The sequence below is a fragment of the Neophocaena asiaeorientalis genome, unplaced genomic scaffold (genome assembly GCF_003031525.2).
Source record: "Neophocaena asiaeorientalis asiaeorientalis breed wild unplaced genomic scaffold, Neophocaena_asiaeorientalis_V1.1 scaffold150, whole genome shotgun sequence".
Taxonomy (NCBI): domain Eukaryota; kingdom Metazoa; phylum Chordata; class Mammalia; order Artiodactyla; family Phocoenidae; genus Neophocaena; species Neophocaena asiaeorientalis.
In genome coordinates, this window is record NW_020176571.1 from 12,292,141 (window position 1) to 12,312,666 (window position 20,526).

Genomic DNA, 20,526 nt, shown 5'->3' on the forward strand with positions numbered 1-20,526 from the left:
CACTGAGGTTTGGGTAGAGCTGGGTCTTGGTGCTGAGATGAGGAACTCTGTGAGACCTCACTCTGATGAATATTCCCTGGGATCTGAGGTTCTCTGTTAGTCTAATGGTCCAGACTGGCAGCTCCCACTGCAGGAGCTTCAGCCTGACCTGGGGCTCATGAACCAAGATCCTGCAAGCCACCTGGGGGTGGCAAAAAAAACCCCAAAAAACAAAAACACATCAATAACAAAGTAAAAAATAAAATTAGACTAGGAAACTAACAGATATATTAGGAGGAATATAAAAATAAAAATATAGGGCTTCCCTGGTGGCGCAGTGGTTGAAAGTCCGCCTGCCGATGCAGGGGACGCGGGTTCGTGCCCCGGTCCGGGAAGATCCCACATGCCGCGGAGCGGCTGGGCCCGTGAGCCATGGCCGCTGAGCCTGCGCGTCCGGAGCCTGTGCTCCGCAACGGGAGGGGCCACAACAGTGAGAGGCCCGCATACTGCAAAAAAAAAAAAAAATATATAGATGAATCAACAAACGGAAGGTACATCAGTACCACAATAGTAGAAAAGAGGAGGCGGGAAAAGAAACAAATGGTGGGGGGAGGGGGGAAGGCCTTGGCTGTGGAGGGCAGGGCCTAAGCAAGGGCGAGGTTTGGGTGGTGGGTTGGGCCAATGCTTAGGACCCACAGGGGTGGAAAAGGCCCTGGGGGCTGTGGCCCTTAGGCTCCAGGAACAGAAGGGGCCCAGGCGTGCCCCCCACCCCTGGTCTCAGAGGGCAGGGGACCTGGGAGCCCATTAGGTTTCCTGGACTTGACTGGGTGGGGAAAATGCTCCTCCCGTCTGGGAGGGCCCCTCCTGCCTGCATCTCCTGATCTCCACGGCCTCCCTCCTATGCCCCCAAGGACCTATGTGGCCTGCAGGGGGCTTTGGAGGGCATGGGACCAGCCTGAGAGCTCAGCAGACTCCCCATGCCCGAGTGGGTGGGCAATCGCCCTCTCTGCTTCTCTCCCTCTCCTGATCTCCCTGGCCTCCCTCCTATGCCCCCAGGACCCACGTGGCCTGGATGGGCCTTTGTGGCGGGGGTACTGGCTTGGGAGCTCAGCAGGCTTCCCGGCCCGAGTGGGCCAGGCAATTGCCCTCTGCTCCTCTCCTGCTCTTCCCAGAGAGTCCCTCCCACCTGCCTCTCCTGATCTCCCTGGCCTCGGGGGCACTGATCCTGTCTGGTTTCCACCTCTCCTCCCCACTCAGTCCTCCTATGTCCTACCAGTTCACTTTGGGGTTCCTCCCTTCTCTTTGGGTGTCATAGTTCCCCACAAGTGGCTGGAAGGAGCCCTAGTTGTGGGGAGATGCTAACTCCGTGTCTTCCCACGTGGCCATCTTGACTCCCCTGTCTTCTTAATTTTCATAGTACAGACACAACACATAGCTCAGGACATGGGTATCTCCAACCTGGACTATCACTCACACCTTTCTCTGAGCTTTGGACTTTGGAGAAAAATTGAAAGCAACCTAATTTTCACCAACAGGAGAATTAGTAAGTAGCTTGGATTACATTCACATGTGATCACTATATAGTGGGCAAGCTGGGTGAACTAGAGCTACACGTATTAACAAGGAAAGATCTCAGAAATATAAGGACGTATGAGAAAAACATGCAAAATGATACATCCAGGATGATACCTTGCCTCTAAGGGTTAAAAACTAAAAAGTCAATAATTGTCGTGGGTACACACATATGAATGGGGATGATAAACAGCAAATTCAGGATAGAAGTTATCTCCAGGGAGAGAGTGAAGGGAATGAAATTGGGTAGATATTGATACAGGGGGCTACACCTCTACCTACAATATCATATTACTCCTTTTCTGTAGGAAGAGAACTTTCACCTGAGTTCAAAAGGGCACATGGATGCCTAGCTAGAGATTATGTTTTCCAGTCTCCCTTGCAGCTACTGTATAGTCATGTGACTAAATTCTTGCCAAGGTAGTATGATTAGAAGTGATGGGTGCGACTTCTTTGTCACTTCCTTGAGGAAATTGCTTGTCTTTTCATCTTGTCCTTCCCCTTTCCCACGTGCTGGAATATGGTTGTAATACTGTTAATCCAGTCTTAACCTGGAGGACATACACAGTACTCTGGGGCACGTGTCATGCTCTTTGGGCCAGTAGCCTCGTGTGATGCATGTAATAGTAATTCATAACTTTCACTCCTATGTCTTATTTTATTGTGTGAATACAGGATGGTTTATCCATGGTCTTACTGATGGACATTAAGGTCACTTCCTGTTTGGGGCTATTAAGAATATTCTTATACAGTTCTCCTTGCCTCATAGATTAGAGTTTCCCTATGGTATTTTCTGTCTTAGTCTCTTTGGGCCACTATAACAAAAAATACAATAAACTGACTGGCTTATGAACAAACATTTATTTCTCACTGTTCTGAAGCCCGAGATCAAGCACCAGCTTATACCTGATGAGGTATCTAATGAGGACTCACCTCCCAGATGACCACTTTTTCTCCATGTCCTCACATGGCAGAAGGGATAAAGGGAGGTTTTTCAGGCTGCTTTTATAAAGGCACTAATCCCTGAGGGCTCCACCCTCATGACCTAATCATCTCCCAAAGAGCCCCCCCACCACCTTTTAATATCATCACCTTGGGGGTTAGGTTTCAACATATGAATTTGGGGGTAGACACAAACATTCAGCCTGTAGCATAAGAATGGAATTGCTGAGTCATAGGATATGTCTATGTTCAATTTTTCTTACTATTGTCTGGATAAACTTTTTTCCAGGTGGCTGTTACACTTGAAATCATCACCACCTGTATGTTAAAATTTCACCTTGTTTTGATTGAATTTTAATTTTTAAATGTAATTTAATTTTAATTTAAATTTTTAAATGTAATTTAAATTTAATTTAAATTTTTAAATGTATCATCGTTTTAATTTTTAACAAAATTAATTACAGTAAATCGCCTACATACAAACCTTCAAGTTGCAAACTTTCAAAGATGCGGATGTGCCCCTGTATGCCAGCTGTTGGACTGTACTAGTGTGCTTTTCAAGGTACTGTACTGGAAGATTAAAAATGTTTTCTTTATTTTTTGTGTCTGTTTTTTATGTATTATTTGTGTGAAAAGTATTATAAACCTACTACAGTACAGTACAATATAGCCAATTGTGTTAGTTGGGTATCTAGGCTAACTTTGTTGGACTTATGAACAAATTGGACTTACGAGCTCTCTCTCGGAACAGAACTTGTTCATATGTAGGGAACTTACTGTAATCATTTCTCACTGTGGCTTTATTTTGTATTTTTCTGATTGCCAGTAAGGATAGGCATCTTTTCATATGCTTAGGGCTATTTGTGTTGCCTTTGCTGTGAAATGCCCATTTACATTTTTGCTCATTTTTCTATTGGGTTATCTTTTTCTTATCGATTCTACATCAGTGATTTGTGATTTGTGATTCGTCTTTTTAACTTCTTATACCTTTTGATGAATGCAAGTTTTTAGTTTCAATGTAATGATATATCTACCTTTTACTTTATGGTTTGCCAGTTTTATTACTGCTTAAGAAAGCCTCTGTAGTCTGACTTTGTAAAGATATTCTAAATTTTATTCTATAATATCTATAGTTTTTACCTTTCACATTTATTTTAAATCTATAACTGATAACTAATTTTTGGATATGACCTGGGTTAAAAAGCAAACATTCAATTTTCTGGTAGATAACCAATTGTCTCAGACCCATTAATTGAATAATCATTACTCCCCACACTGATCTCAAATTTCTGCTTCATATTATTTGTGTGAGATTAATTTAGACCTCTCTATTCTTTTCATTATTCTGTCTACCTAACCCAATTCACATGCCACATTGTCTTATTAGAGCTTTAATAAAAATGATGGTGGCAGGTAGGACACAAATCTCCCACTCCTCCTTGCTCTTTTTAACCAAGATTATCTTGGAGAGTCCTGTTTCTTTGCTAACATGTCTTAACTTCAGAATCAGGTTGTCATGTTGTTCCACTGTGTTTGTGTATTCCATTGTTTTTATAGATTAATCTGGGAGAAAATTTTGGCTTTATTTCTTTATTTGTTTTTAAGTTGACTTAAACATTTCTTTTATGTAAGTTTCTCATAAGCATGACTTTTAAACTTGTTTTCTATGAGTTGAAGTTCTGGTTCAAAATTAAACAGAGACAGTAAATATCCTAGTTAAAGAATTGTTTAAAAAAAGAAGAAAAGAAGAGAGTTTTTGTTGTGGCTTGAAGGAAAAATTAATACATTCAGAAAAAAGAATACCTTAGATGGAAACGATGAAAGTGGAAGTCATAAAAGATAAAGGTAGGAAGCAAAGCTTGTACCTGAACTTGAAGAGTGAAGTGGGTAAGTGGAGGCCAGGCTGGCTACCAGCTGGCCCACGTTGGCTTAGGATGGCTCAGCTGCTTTCTGGAGTGTTCCCTGAGGGAGAGAGCAGAGGATCCAGAGGTAAATATTGAGGGTGGGAAAGAATGAGTTCATTATGTAAATAATAGTTGCAAGCCAGATGTTCAGAGCTTGGGTATACCTTCCTTGCCTGAGGCGGTTGTACAATGCATTTTGAGCAAGTTTTCATATCCTCAGGGACTTTGCTATCAGATTCCAAAACTACTCCCTCTCCCCAGACAGCTTCCCTCACAACTGCTGAAAAAAGAAACTGTTAGGAAGATCTCATATTGAGGAAATTTTGGTAAACTGTGTTACATGCATACAGGAAGGGAGCGGGAATTAAACAATTCAGATAATTACTGTCCTGAATGCAGGACTGTATAAAAAAGAAAAGTTTCTGCTTTTCAGTGTTTATACTGAAGTACATAAAATGAAAAAAAGAATGCCATGGAGCTAATTTAAAAAAACAAAGCGAAGCAGGCTTTTAGATGCTCAGATCCTATAAAAATCAAAAGGACGGATATGACTTAAACTTGCTTTACTGAAGCAAATTTCCACAACCTGACATTTAAATTGAGCTGGGGGGCACTCAAATAATCCCACAGGTATGTAAAATCGGATACTATATCTGCAGCCAAGTATTCTGCTCTGGGATTTGGAGTCCCAATTGGCAACCTGGGAAAACCATGTTACTTACACTTGCTCAAATAGTCTCTAATCAGTTCTTCTGACCCTCTTGTATACTAATAAATGGCCCATTACAAAACATTATAATGGAATTCTTTCCATTAAAAATGATTTCCTTGCTAGTGAACATGAACTAGGTTTAATGGACAATGTTGGTTAACATTAGGTTGTCCTAATGTACAGAGGACGCTTTCCAGTGTGAAAGGATGCAAGCAGGTTAGGCTTTCTGGTTCAGTCAGAGAGCTGAGAGGGGCGTGAGTCTTCCTACAGTGGTCGAAATATTGCTTATGTTCTTAGCTTGTTTTGGGTGGGTCTATTACTTTTTGATCTAAAGAGCTGAAAACTCTAATGTGAAATTGTATAATGAGCCTTGGAAGATTATGAGCCTAAAGAGACTTGTAGATCACTTCTTCAGGTCAATTTCCAAGTTTATTTTGTTAGTGGGTTAAATAGGCTGACGTGGTGGGAACTTCTTCTGGGATTCTGGCACTCTCCTCATGCCATCCGAGGCTCCCTTGGCACCCAGTATGGTGTCACACATAGTAGGTGTCCAAGGACTATCTGTTAGATTAATATTGTAAAATGCTTCTGAGGGACCGATAATTCAAATTTCTGGAATGTGTATTTAACAAATCAATAAACACATATTTATTGATTACCTAAATGTGCCCAGGACTGTGTCTGACCAGCCCTAAGGAAAATTTAAAAGAGGTATTAAATGTGCTTCTAGGAGACAATATTATAAGGGAAATATTAAATACGTCTCTGAAATTCTTGTTTTTATCCCCATCCACACCAGGAAGAAGCATCTTTGCTGCTTAGTTGGTTTTGGAGAGGAATATTGAATAAGCCAAGAGAGGCTGAATTACTTTACTTAAGAAGAGGGGAAAACCCCTGTAGGAAAACTTTCTAAACAAGGGGTAGGAGGCTGGGAAAAATGGTCAGAGAATGGAGTGAGAAAACCCAAAATGACTGAGTCTCATATGAGAGGGTTGTGGGTGGGGTAGAAAAGAGAGAAGTTGCTCTAAGGGGTGGATCTTTGGGGTGGAAAAGAAACAATAAATTTTTCAGAAACTCGTGCTCTGTAATGTGTAAGGTAACAAATCTCCTTGTTTTGCCAACAAACCTTCAGTAAAAATATCTCTCTTCAAAGCTTTTAGAGTCAAATTTGTTGGGAGGTTTGCAAACGGGGCTTAGACTGGTCTTTAGAGCTAGAACTAGTTGCATTCACATCTCAAGAACGTTGAAAGAAACATAACACTTGGTATCTAAGTGCTTATTTATCTAGAATAAATTATAAATACAGTAGTTGTTTTTGACACGAAAGTAGGACACATGGTTTGAAAAATATAACGTACTTATTTGGTTGATTGGTAATTAAAATTCCTGAAATGTTTATCTAATCAATCAATAAACATATTATTGGGCACCTATATGTGACCAGAATTGCATTTGATAAGCCCTAAGGAAAATTGAAAAAATGCATTAAATATGGCTCTATGAAATGATATCATAGGGATTAAAGTTTTTCAGAAAATTATAAACTATTTTGGTTTGAGGATAGCCCAGAAAACCCAGACCATAAGGCTCACAAACTATTGGCACGCTATCCAGAATGTTGAGTAGTAGGTCTTGGAAGGTTTTAATATAGCGACCAATTTTTTTTCCCTAAGTTGATATGGTGGGAAATGTATTCACTGAACTATATTTATGGAGCATCTGGTATGTGCCAGCTGCCCTGCTTTGCCCTAGGTACATACATAATGCATTACGATTGCCCTTCAGATGAGCGTGATGAAATGGGAAAGTGAGAGACATGCAAACAGATATGCTGGTAGAATGGAATAAGCATCATGATAGCTGTTACTGCAAGTTCAGACAGATGGACCCTATCTCCCTGCTGAGCTGGGCTTTGCCTAACCAGGTGAAGAGGCAAGAAGACTTATGACTGGACAGGGAGAGAAGGTGAGGCCAAAGGAATTGGTGAAGGATGTTGACTAAATAGGAATGTACAGGGGATAGAAAGTAGGTGCAGGAAAGAGGAGATATTTGTTGAATGGCATGAATTCTGGTGGAACTTTGGCTTAGTTGGTACCCAGTACTGCAGAGCTTCACAACTGCTCTTCCTATTTTCAGCTTAAGCTGAAATTATCAAGCAAATCTTTTAAAAAATAATGCACATTTATGCTCTCCTCCCAAAGTCTCCCAATTTTTTGAGAAAATAAACTCAGACTCCTTATTTTGACATTTGAGATCTTCTATAGCTTGGCCCCAACATAAAATTTTGACTTATAAAAATAGCATTTTATGTGTTTCAACCACATAACTTCACCTCTTCCTACTCCACAAATATACTCAACTTAATCAAGCTTGACTTCTTTATTGTCTCTGTATCTTTTCTAAAAATACTGCTCACTGCTAAAAGCCCTTTCCGAATGCTGCTCCTCTATGAAGGTGTTCCTCGCCCTCCTTCACTCATCTGAATACACATCTTAATTTATTTCTCTCTATGGTGTCTTCTGTCTTATAATTATTTATGTACATATATATTTTCAATCTCTTTGATTGTAAGAGATTCAAGCAATTCTTATTGTATTCAACTTTTGGTCTCTCACTCCTCTTACAGCAACTAGCATAATCTAAGACCATAAATAATGATGACAAAGAACAAAACTGAGTGCTTCGTGGAGTTGATTGTGAGAGACTTGAAAATCCAAGGGGCAAGTGAAGTGTAGAGAGATGTTGAGTTGTGATCCCTTGGAGGACTGTTGGAAGAATCTCTCTCTCTTATTCTCTCTGTCGTGTGTGTATGTGTGTGTGTGCGTGTGTGTGTGTGTGTGTGTGTGTGTGTGTGTGTGTGTGTGTGTACACGCATGCGCACGTTTGAGGGTCTTCTAAATATTTAAATCAAGATTAGGAAATCTCTGCCAAAAGCATTAGTAGCTGCGACTGTACAAAACCATTACAACCTCCTTATTTATTGTGTGATGAGATTGACAGCCTCATTTAAACATTGTGAATAGTGCAAAATGCCTTTGTTGGGGATTCCAATGTACAATTTTTCCAACAGTTTCAATGAATGAATACAAAGTATTTTCAATGCCAGCGATTTCTGAGAACGAATTTGACTCTCAAGATTTTTGTCTCCTACTTCCATAATACAAATTTTACAAAGAAATACTGTCTGTTTTTTTAAAAAGAAAATTATTTAGGAGTAGAGAAGAATATCTGTGGATACAGGTAGAAAGTTTGAAGTCAGTACTTGTATAGTGAAAAATAAGTATGAAGAAAATAGATGAGTATGAAAGGAACAGCACGTGCATTTGAATAAATGGTGCTAATCTACATTCGCTGACATATTTCCAGCAATCGTTTCCCTCTCAAGGTGCTCTTCTCATATCTGTGGGGGGATAAGCATTTTTTCAGATGTGGAAACTGAGACGCAGAGAGATCATGTGATGTGCTCTAATTTTCTTACTTTGTTGCTCTAGATTTTGCATTCTCTCCCCTCGCTATTTAAAGAAACACTCCTTGTGAGTGAGGAACTCATTACTCTGAACTCTTCATGTATCTCATACTCTTGCTCTATGTTTTGCTGACTAATCTTTTAACCCCACGTCCTACTCTAAAATGGTGAGTTGTCCAGATGCAGACACTCTTTTCTAATAATTAAGCAAAATTCCTTCTGTTTTGCTCCCTTCTCTTTCTCTGCTATTCCATCTAGCAGCTTTTATTTATTTATTTTAATTAATTAAACTTATTTATTTTTGGCTGTGTTGGGTCTTCGTTGCAGTACGTGGGCTTCTCATTGCAGTGGATTCTCTTGTTATGGAGCACGGGCTGTAGGCACGAGGGCTTCAGTAGTGGTGACTTATGGGCTTAGTTGCTTGGCAGCATGTGGGATCTTCCTGGACCAGGGCTCGAACCCGTGTCCCCTGCATTGGCAGGCGAATTCTTAACCACTGCGTCACCAGGGAAGCCCCCAGCAGCTTTTAAATATTGCCATTGGTCTTCATTTAATCTAGGTCTCATATCTGTACATTATTCCTATTTTTTTAATAAAAAGAATGAGGCCCAGAAAATGTATGAGACTTTCCTAAAGTCCCTGGGATTCTGTTACAAGTTGAACTGTGTCCCCCTAAAGTCATATGCTGCAGTACCCACTCTCAGGAACTCAGAATATGACCCTCTGGAAAGAGGATTATGTCCAATGTAATTAGTTAAGATGAGGTCATACTGGAGTAGGATGGGCCCTTAATCTAGCCTGATAGGTTTCCTTACAAAAAGGAAATTTAGAGACAGGCACACACGTAGGGAAAATGCCATGTGGAGAAGGCAGAGATTGAGGTGGTGCTTCTACAAGCCAAGGAATTCCCAAGATTGCCAGCAAACCACCAGAATGGAGATGAGGGCATGGCACAGAGCCTTTGTCACAGGAGCCAGCCCTATGGACACCTTGAGTTTGGACTTCTAGCTTCCAGAATTATGAGACAACAAATTTCTGTTGTTTAAGCCACCCAGTTGATGGCAAACCAATACAGATTCCAACCCAGACCACCCAGGTCCTGTGCCCTTTCTACTAAGTCACAGCTATCTTTTTCTGAATAGATGTCACTTGACTTGGGTCTTAAGGTCTAGGCTAAGTTACTAGGAAACACAGAATAGGAAATGATGTCTTCTGCCTGGGTGTCCTAGAAGGTTTTATTGGGAAGCTATCATTTGTAAGAGGCCTTGATCAAAGAGTTGGAATCCATCAGATACAGGCAGGTTGGTGACGGGGAGGAATTCCAGGTGGAAGGAACAACACCTTGCACTCAATAAAAGTAGATTACAAAAAGATTGGGGAAAATCGATAGATTAGGAAAAAGTCTTGAGCAGGCTGCAAGGCATAAAGAGGTTTTAATATTTCAGAAAAACTTGTGGGTGATTGTTATGTTTGAGAAAAAATAACTCTGACCTCAAGGATAGACTTGAGAAGAGGTCATAGGAGGCTGTTGAAATGGCTGTTGTGCTAGATCCTGGCCCTTAGCAGCCCCGCCCATGCCGCTATCAGACTCATGAGCCTCTGCCACAGCCCCAGTCATCTCATTTCCTAACACCACCAGTTGGCTCAGCCTCCCCTGGAGCAAGGACTTGTTCTTTTGGCTTAAGCTGCATTGCACCTACTGCAATGGGAACCAACTACACCGGGAGATTTGACTTGCAGCTGCCCAGTGTGGGGCAGGTAACACAACCCAGAAGGATAGGCAGTTAACACATAGGGTTTTGTCCAGTTCAAGACATTAGACAGGGAGGAGTTGGCAGATACACTGCTTCCTCTTTTTGACAGGCTCTGAGCAGAGGTATTATTCAATCTTGCAAGTTTGCTGCAGGTTTTTTTTTTTTACTTTTTAAAAAAAATTAATTAATTTATTTTGGCTGTGTTGCGTCTTCGTTTCTGTGCGAGGGCTTTCTCTAGTTGTGGCAAGCGGGGGCCACTCTTCATCGCGGTGCCCGGGCCTCTGACTGTCGCGGTCTCTCTTGTTGCGGAGCACAGGCTCCAGATGCGTGGGCTCAGTAGTTGTGGCTCACGGGCCCAGACGCTCCGCAGCATGCGGGATCCTCCCAGATCAGGGCTCGAACCCGTGTCCCCTGCATTAGCAGGCAGACTCTCAACCACTGCGCCACCAGGGAAGCCCTGCTGCAGGTTTTCTGTGACTTTCTGTTGTTGGTGATAGATACTGTAAACAGCTCACCTTATATTTGCTTTGTTTCATCTCTTGCTTCACTTTCTTATGACTCTCCTGCCTTGTCTTCCCAAAACCAAAATGAAACACCAGCATGCATATTTTTTTCTTAATCTCTGGGATAGGCTGAGACAACTCTATGAGGAGTGATACCAGAAAGCAGACTTTTGGAATGGAATTTTGAAGTTGAATTGCCCACTGGTCTGAAGGTAAAAGGATCCTTAGCATCCAGTGGCATCACAGTGATTGACACCCCTATAGTTAATTGGAAAAAGGATGCATCTGCAAAGCAATGTCTTGGGAAAGGAAGTGGCTGTTACACTGGAGCATTGATAATCATAAGGACTGTTGTGTAGGACAGCTACCTTTGAGAGGCTTAGGGCACCTACTTGCCAAGCTAAAACCCACTGTTAAAGCCACAGGCAGCTTGAAAGGAGATTCTTACCTCATGTAGCCACATGACAGAATGTGCTGTAAATCAGGCCTAAGATCTTATTATAAAGCAGCGCTGCAAAGAAGACAACTAAATAAACAGCCTTGTTAGGGGTCCTAGTCAAAGTTAGATGTCCGATAGGGAAAGAGTGGGCCCCTGAGATATTTGAGTAGACAAGCCTGAGAACGGTAAGCCCAACAGTTCCTGTAAACGCTTCTGGGTGGCAGAAGAAGCCCCTTCTTTCTTTTTTAGAGAACAGCCTCCGTTTGTCCAAAGACCATTCAGTGACCTCAGGTAAAAGGTTGCCATGTGAGAGAATGCTTGCTCTTCTCAAGATGTGCGATCACCACCCCTCTAATGCTGGTAGCCCAATACCCGGATAGAGTCTCAACACAGCCTCGGTGGGGAAGTAAGAGTCCTATTTCAGAAAGACAAAGACCACAAGAACTTGTTACTATTATCTAGCAGGGATTAGGATAATATAAATGACTTGAGATATGGAATAGATATCTGAATATGGAAAAAAATCCATTGACTTGGTGGGCACTCAGCAGTGACTCAGGATTCAATGTTGAATCAAGACCACCTGAGGCTGGTTCCGGGATTTTACCAGGATGACTCCTAGAAGCTTGGACATGATAATGGACTATAGTAAATGAAGTGGAGAGGCCAGAACTTCCTTGGCATTTTGAGGAAAGTGAGGGAAGGTTGAGGGAGGTGGATTGTTAGAGTGGTTTTGTTAGGTAAGATCCACCATTTGACTTTGGTCCCTGGGAAAGACTGGGCAGGGGAGTAAACATGAGGGTATTCCCTTCACTAAGGTAATAAGGACTTCATTGGAGAGGACACCAAAATCTTGGAGAAACTTACTGGTGGCTGTTCTCTGCAAGCTGGTGGTTGACAGTAAAATAGGCCATGGGACTAGATTCCCTGCTATCTGTAAGGATGCTGCGATTTCAGAATGTCAGGAGCCAAGTGACAGCGCTTAACAATCAGAGATAAGATGAATTTAATTACAGAATAGGAAGTAAATGTAGCAAATCAGTCATGACAATCAGGGTTCCTTTTCCTGCAGGGATCTGTGGTAAAGGCAAATAGGTCATGGTAATCCTGAGAATGAGATATAGGAACAGCTAACGGAGGTATTGCTCAATTTATGTAGTAAAAAATAAAAGTAAGATAGAGCTGGCAAGTAGAAGTTAGTTGCCATAATGGAAGATTGAAGCCCTCATTCAGTTTCCAAACCTAAGTCATTTTATAGACATAGATCCCATTGATTGAAGTGGAGACTGCATCACCTTGAGGAAAGACCTCGCAACACCACCAAGAGTATATCCAGTAAATACTCCTCTGAACCTTCCGAAAAGATCGTGTGCCCATTTATCAGAGAACAGTGCAAGGGGAATACAAAACGTTTTCAAGGATCTTAGATATGTGATGTGATGTGAAGTTCGATTATAATCCCTTAGTTTGAATGGGGGTTTATGGAAGGCAGGTGAAAATTGAATTGCCGGTTTCCTAGTCGGTTTTGTGGGTCCGTGAATAAAACCTGTGGTTGTTTCCCCACCCCGCTAAGGTATAGTTGGGATAGATATGCTTAGCTGTGGGAAGAACCCTCTCATTGGTTCTCTGATCTGTGGAGTAAGGTCCATTACGATTGGAAGGACCAAGTGGAAGTCCCTATAATCAGAAGCAACGTTGCATCCCAGGAGGGACTGCAGAGTTTAGAGCTTTCATTCAAGAGTTGAAGGATACAGGGATAGTGGAATTCTGTCCTAACCCCTGCCTGCTCAGTTCACTCATCTGGCTTCTGCAATAACCATATAGATCATGACAGGATTACCATGAACTGGGACCCCCAATAGCAGTGGCTCCACATGAAAGTTCTTTACCGCAATAGATCAGCATAGCCTCTGGTATGTGGCGTGCAGCTATTGATTTGATGAATGCTTTTAGATCCCCACTGATGTATACCCTTCATTGTTTAATACAGGGCTTCACAACTCTCGCCCTTTCTGTCATAACACAGGGAACTGGATTATTGTAACATTCTTTCAGGCTGTCATGCAGCTCATCTATGTTGATGATGTCATGTTAACTGCACCTGGTGAACAAGAGGTGGCAAGTGGCCTGGATGCTTTCATAAAGCACATATGTGACAAAGGGAAAAAGATAAACCCCAGGAAGATTCAGGGGCTTGACACATCACTGAAGCATTTAGGGACCTACTGGTTTGGGACATGTTGGGAAAACTATTAATAAATGACTTGTACCTCTTATCACTAAGAAGAATGTACCTTGTACCTCTTATCGCTAAGAAAGAGGCCCAGTACTTGATGGGTCTTTTTGGATTTGGAATGCAGCATGCATTACTTATTTATCAAGGTGATTTGGAAATCTGCCAGTTCTTGTCTGGGCACAGTGCAAGGATGGCATGTCAGAGGTGCAGGCTGCAGACAAGCTACCCTGCCATTTAGACCATCTGACCCACTATTTTCAACAGTGCTAGAGGTAAACGTCATGGTGAATAAGGATTCCACAGGAGAAGAGTAGCAGTGTAGACCTTTAGGGTTCTAGAGTGAGGCTACTCTCTCTTTTTAAAAATAACTCCCTGGATGTTTCAGAGCCCTCATAGAGACTGAGTTGCTGATTACGGGACAGCGAATGAGAATGGGACCAGAGCTACCTCTCATGAATTGAGTGTTTCTGGATCTCATGCCTCAAAGTGTTAAATGGACACAGCAGCAAATAGTCATAGGATGGAAGTGATACAGTCAGGACCAGACCTGAGCACCGGCACTGTTGAATGTACAATCCACTAGCAGCCATGACTAACAGCCCTTGTATGCCACTATTTTTTTGGAGAGAAGAGTCAGCCACATGGTGGCAGGTCAGTGACATCGAACATCTTTCATCTTGGAGGAGGCAGTAATTTATCCTTACCAGAACGGATAATAGATTGAAGCAGATGAATTTGTCAATATATGACCATTTTTGTCTTACATAGATGACAATTTCATGTGGTTCAACCAAGTACATTATTCTGGATGTAGGTATGGAGGCAGGACCATGCTATGCCTTCCCCCAAACATGTCTATACCCTAATCCCTGAAACCTCTGAATATGTTAGGTTACATGGCAAGTGAGAATTAAAGCTGCAGGTGGAATTAAAGTTGCTAATGAGCTGACCTTAAGATAGAGAGATTTTCCTGGGTTTTCTAGGTGGACCCAATGTTAATTCTAATAGTCCGCAGAAGTAGAAGAGAGGATTGGAAGAGAGAACCAGAGAGATGATGGTGTAAGGACTCGGCTCCACATCGATGGCTTGGAAGATGGAGGAAGGCAGCCATGAACTGTGGGTAACCTCTAGAAACTGGAAAAGGCAAGGAAAGAGCCCCCCAACCCCGGCTAGAATCTCCAGAAAGGAATGCACCCTGCCAACACCTTGATCTTAGCCCACTGAGATCCACGGCAGATTTCTGATCTACAGAACTGTAAGACAATTTGTGTTGTTTTAGGTGACTGATGATTGGTTAGAGCTGCAATAGAAAACTAATACAGTTGACCCTTGAACAATACGGTGCTGACCCCCATGCAGTCGAAAATCCACATATAACTTTACAGTCAACCACTGGTATCTGTGGTTCCATATTTGTGGATTTACACAACCTCACATCACGTAATACTGTAGTATGAATTCATTGAAAAAAAAACCCACATGTCAGTGGCCCCATGCGGTTCAAACCTGTGCTGTTCAATGGTCAACTGTAGAGGTTTGTTTTTCCTGCCTGCAATGCCCATGGCAGCATGCATTTTAATCCTCTACAGAAAGCCTTGACCGTTGACCTGGTCAACACACAATATTGCCCTGGGCTAAGAGAGCCATTGTTGGGCAAAGGAGGCACAGCGCTGGGCTCATTCCCATGAAATACTTGTGTCTTCCCCATGGCGCATAAGTAGGCAGCTTGACAAAATGTGGAACAGCCATTGAAGCCTCAGTTAACGCATCAGCTTAGAGGAATCTTTGAGGGGTTAGGGCAGTATATTTGAGGTGTTAAAAACCAGTATATGGAGCCATGTCCCTTACAGCAAGAATGTTTAGGATGAAGAATGAAAGGACAGAAGAAGGATTTATCTATTTGCACTGCATTTCTTTCTCTCATTTACCTCTTATCCTAGAAAAATGTAGGCTCTATGATGTTAGAACTGGCAGCTGTAAATACTGTTTGGTCCCTCTGGGGTTTCTGTGCCAATAAATCCGAAGGCAAAAAGGAGTTACTCTAAAGGTCAAGGTAAATGGTACTCTTTACTCTCAGGAGCCAGAGCTTCTACTACAGAAGTAAGGCAGGAAGGGACATGTCCGGAATGGACGATATTCACTGGATCTTCTCTTGGTTCTCTGTGCCCTCTGATAATTTTGAACAGACTATGGTAGCGATCGCAGCCTGTCAAGGACAAGGAAGCTATAGCTCAGACACTTCCAGAAAGGAGGGCTAGGTCACTCACTAGGTAAGAAATACAGACCAGCTGGAGTTCTGGCCAAGGGAGAGGAAAATCTAAAATGGATAGAAGAGAGAAATATATGTTAAATGTCATTAAGCAGCTGGGAATGTAGCTTGGGCTGCTAACCTTCTTTAAGCTCTTTTAGGAGACGGTAACAAGCACGATCTTAGATGACTGGATTTGTACCTCCCTCTGGGGAAGAAGTGGGGACATCTTCTGTACATCTAAGACCTGTACTTTATTAGAGGTTATTAGATTGTGAGCAGAACTGAGTATCACCGAATAAACTTTAACAGATTCGGTTTGTGTAATCCCAGACTTGCCTCTCCACCCCAGTCTCAGTGATTTGCCTTCTTTTCTGTCCAGATTGCTGCTAGCGACTGCTCACACCATTTCGTGCTACGTTCTGAGTAACCTTATGGTCCCAAACCTCCAATTGTTTATACCTTCCCCAGGAGGTGAGGGCTGGGCTTCGGCACAACCTCCATGCTACACGCTGCAACTGGGGAGCCAGAGTAGCTCTAGTGCTTAGTTCCTACTTGAGAGGGTACTTGGAGATTCCAGCTTCTTCAGTAGTTGCCCAGAGGGACCCAGAAACCAAGATGGAAGTGTAAGAAAGTTAAAGCCCAGAGGAGGAGACTTTGACCAATAAGAGATGGAAGACAGGATCTGAAGAAAATCTGCTTATACTTCTTCTCCCATAGATTCTTCCTAACCGTGTTTCCATTCTATCCTGTGGAACTGAGGAAGCACCTGGATTTCCTTGAGAAACGGTGCCAGTTCGGAAACAGATCACCTTGTGCTTCCTTTTCCTTCTTCTCCACCTCGCTTTTTCTTTCCCCTCAGTATTAAGTGTTAGCACTTTGGCTTTGTCCTCAATTCTGATTTTGAGAAAACTAGTCTGAGATATTGCACTTGAGGCATGTGGAAGACTTGAACTACGTGAGTCACAGTGCAGATGGTAAAGAAGTGTAGATGTGTGAGCTAATTTGAGAGAAGAAATGTCTGTATATGCTATTGCTTTGGATTGGAATTGGACAGCTGAGGGAGAGTAAGGGAGTCAATTATGAAACCTTTGAAGTTGATGGTATTGGCAACTGCTGAAATGACGTGTTAACTAAGATTTCAAATATTAAATGTCTGGAGAGAAGGTAACGAGCTGAATTTTCAATAAATCCTGCTTGAGGTGCTGGGGGACATCCAGGTGTTGAAGTCTAAGAGGAAGTTGGAAATGCGTTCTCGCAGCTAAGGTGGTGGCTTCAGTAAATGAAAGGTGGAGGTCAGCTCGCTACAGTGTAAATTTTTTGTACACATAGATTTTTTTTTTTTTTTTTTTTTTTGCGGTACGCGGGCCTCTCACTGTTGTGGCCTCTCCCGTTGCGGAGTATAGGCTCCGGACGCGCAGGCTCAGCGGCCACGGCTCACAGGCCCAGCCGCTCCGCGGCATGTGGGATCCTCCCGGACCGGGGCACGAACCCGTGTCGCCTGCATCAGCAGGTGGACTCTCAACCACTGCGCCACCAGGGAAGCCCCACATAGATTTTTTTATGGCCACATTTCTGGCAGACATGGAGGTATGTTTCAGCAGTAAATATAACACCTTTTGGAAGATAAATCATCCAATAGCATTTATTTGAATGTCCCCTGCCCTAAAACATTTTAACACTCCTGTCCTTTATTTCTTACAAATCATCTATCATTTATCCTTTCCGTGCTAAGGCCACACTTATCCACAGCAGAGGCCCCCGTAAGCCTGCTCTGTTTCAGGAAGTATCTCTTCTACTGCCTTGCTCAAGCTTGATTTTCACAATTAGTGGTTCTACTATTGAAATGAAAGGTGTAATTTATCAAAACTCCGGAGGTCATTAGTGGATTTGGAGAGACTGAAAGTAATAGATTCTCTCTGAGGGAAGAGAGAGAGAGAGAGAGAGAGAGAGAGAGTGTGTGTGTGTGTGACAGAAAAAGAGTGAGACAGTTACGTGATGTCATCAAGGTTGTAAAATAGTGGTTCAATTAAGATTCTTGTGTCAGTCACTTGGGTTGAATCCTAGCTGTCTTGTGTCTGGCTCATTCATCTTGGAAAAGTTACTTCACTGAGATGCAATTTTACCACATCTATAAAATTGGACATAATCATAGTAAATGCCTAAAGGGTTGTTATGTGAATTAAATGGAGAAATGAATGAAGGGCATTTCGTTTATACTAAGCTCTCAAAAATTATTAACAATATTTTTTAAAGTATGAATCGTAAAGCCAAAGACAAACATTACCTACTTTATAATTCTGTCCGGAAAAGGGCTTTTGGATCATTTGTTAGTAAATTTAGATTTGGGATACATTTTTTGTCTTAATTTGTATTCTTATAATTTAATTAAACAGAATGATTCCAAATGACCCCTGCCCCCCACCCACCCTGTGGAAGTGCCATCTACCTGCTTCGCTTCTTGGCTTCCTGAGAGAGTGGTTTCCCAGTGAAGGTCTCACCCATTTACTTGGCAGGTAGATGGTCTGCTTTACCTCCAAAATACACCTTAAATTGTCCATCTCTCACCATCTACATGGCCTTGACAATGGCAGTGACCTCCCGATGGGACTCCAGTTTGCATTTTTTCCCCCTACAATCTGTTCTACCCTCAACACAGAGATCGTAAATCAACTCCACTCTAATTTTAAGAAAAAAGAACCGTTCAGTTGATTTTTGTTTTGATAAGAGTAAAATCCAAACTCCTAACCAGGGCTTCCAACGTCTCCCATTAGTAGATTTCTGTCACGTCTCCCATATCATTAACAGCCACAGGATCTTATTCTACTTCTTAAAATATCAAGGCTTTTCGCTTCTTTCTTGGTGGTTTTCTTTCTTGGGCCTTTTCACTGGTCTCATTAGCCTGAAATGCTCTCTCCCTGCTCATGATGAATCACAAGTTTGTGTTCACAAATAATCACCCCTTTCATTTTCTTTGTAGCCTTTATATCACAATTTTCTTGTAATTTTCTTGTTTCTTTTTAATTTCATTTGTATAAGCCTCTCTCTTCTATAAGAGCTTCATGAGGTCAGGTGGCTTATTCCTATCTTGTTTATTGTTGTATCTCCAAAGTTAAATGAGCCTGGCATAGAGCAAGGACTCAATAAATATTTTTTAGTGAGCAAATGACTGAACGAATGAACGCGAGGAAGTATTATTGACCATCCATGTCTCCATGACTAACAGAGTCAGAAAAGGAGGTGACGGTGAAGACCACCCACAAGATGATAATATACTAGATGTCTCTGTGCCTACGGGTAGTAGAAAAGAAGTAAATATGAAGGTTTTAACAGTTGAGAAAGTAGTGCATAATAATTGCAAACACATTGTTTTTGTTTGTGTGTTTTGTTTGCCAGTGATTGTTCTAAGAAATGTAAGCACGTTAATTCATTTAACTTTCACTGTAACCCCACCAAGTGAAGCTGTTATTAAAATTCCTATTTTATAGATGAGGAAACAGTCACAAAGGAGTTCAGTAAATTGATGTTCAAGATCACACAGTTAACAAATGTTAGGGCAGGATGTGAATGCAGCAACCTAGTGCACATGGTTACCCTACTCTATGATTCTCTAAAGTAGTATAACAGGCTCATCAATGTGACACTGATACTGAATGATGAAAGCCAGGACCATATCTCACAAACGTTCATATCCACTTAGTAGTTAATTCACTGCCTTACATGTGATGGTTGTGTATCAGACTGAATCAGAATATCAGCAGGGTAGGTGAAGAAAGAAAGGTCTTAAGCTAGACCTTAAAAATCAACAAGTTAGGGGGCGTCCCTGGTGGCGCAGTGATTGAGAGTCCGCCTGCCGATGCAGGGGACATGGGTTTGTGCCCCGGTCCAGGAAGATCCCACATGCCGCGGAGCGGCTGGGCTGGTGAGCCATGGCCGCTGAGCCTGCACGTCCGGAGCCTGTGCTCCGCAATGGGAGAGGCCACAGCGGTGAGAGGCCCGCGTACCGCAAAAAAAAAAAAAAAAAAAACAACAAGTTAGTTGGGAGAATATTCTAGAGATAGGCAGGAAAAAATGATGATTAAACAAAAATGGGGAACATGGTGATAATAAATACAAATGATAAGATTTTTATAGCATCCAGAAAAAAAAGTAGGATAAATGAATGTGTTCCCAGGGAAAGAACGACATTCAAAAGAAAGAGGGTAACTTGACTAGAGAACACAAATATATGAGAAAATTGGCAAGAAGAACCCTTCAGTGGAGAAGAATGACTCATGAGTCTTCATAGCTTGATGAAAATATCATCTCTTGGGAATACACAATTTCCATTTCTCTGATTCCAAGCAGTCATTCCTTGGTATCCACGGGAGACTGGTTCCAGGACAGCCCGGCAATACCAAAAACTCCCACATGTTCAAGGCCCTTATATAAAATGGTGAAATATTAACACATAATACGCACATCCTCCTGTATACATTAAATCATCTCTAGATTACTTATAAAACCTAATAGAATGTAAATGCTACGTAAATAGTAGTCAATACAATGTAAATGCCATGTGAATAGTTGCCAGCACGCAGCAAATTCAAATTTTGCTTTTTAAAACTTTCTGGAGTTTTTTCCAATTATTTTCAACCTGCAGTTAGTTGAATCCGTGGATGTGGAGCCTGTGGGTACGGAGGGCCAACGGCATTTACCAGGCAACCTTTGAATTTAAATTCAATTCCTCAATGTTTCCTGACCTAGATAAGAAAGGTCTAAGGTCACAGAC